General features: G+C 36.0%; 1 protein-coding gene across 1 annotated transcript in view; it reads left to right on the top strand.

Moving 5' to 3' along the window:
• The window catches only part of LOC110454281, a 9,431-nt gene that overhangs the window by 1,821 nt on the left and 7,213 nt on the right, over positions 1-397 (top strand). The window lies entirely within an intron of this gene.

Below are 397 nucleotides of genomic sequence, written 5' to 3'. Positions count from 1 at the left end.
CAAAGTCAATAATGTCAATAAATTTTATTTCCATAATTACAGCTGAAGAAAACTTTTTTTTCTAGTGAAATATGTTAAATGACCAATGTCTGGGGTCACTGTCAATTCTAGGCGAGGAAAGTAAACAACGGTTGCTATGGTGTCATTTGTCTGATGAGTCAGAATATCTGACATTTTTGTGCTGTTCATTGGTTACGGGAAGTGTGTCTGTTTCTAGATTGTTGTTGTGATGGGTTTCCTGGTATTCATTTTGATATCAGTGAGCCTTGATGATGTCACAGATGCCCATTGATGATGTCATAGTTATGATGACATCACAGTAACTATGACGTCATCACACAAGACAGAAACATCCTTGTATCACTGTACTGTTTTGTTTTTCACATGCAAATGATCT

Source organism: Mizuhopecten yessoensis, unplaced genomic scaffold (genome assembly GCF_002113885.1).
Source record: "Mizuhopecten yessoensis strain PY_sf001 unplaced genomic scaffold, ASM211388v2 scaffold7763, whole genome shotgun sequence".
Classification (NCBI taxonomy): Eukaryota; Metazoa; Mollusca; class Bivalvia; order Pectinida; family Pectinidae; genus Mizuhopecten; species Mizuhopecten yessoensis.
The sequence above is the reverse complement of the archived record's forward strand: the minus strand, read 5'-3'. Positions and strand labels throughout refer to the sequence as shown.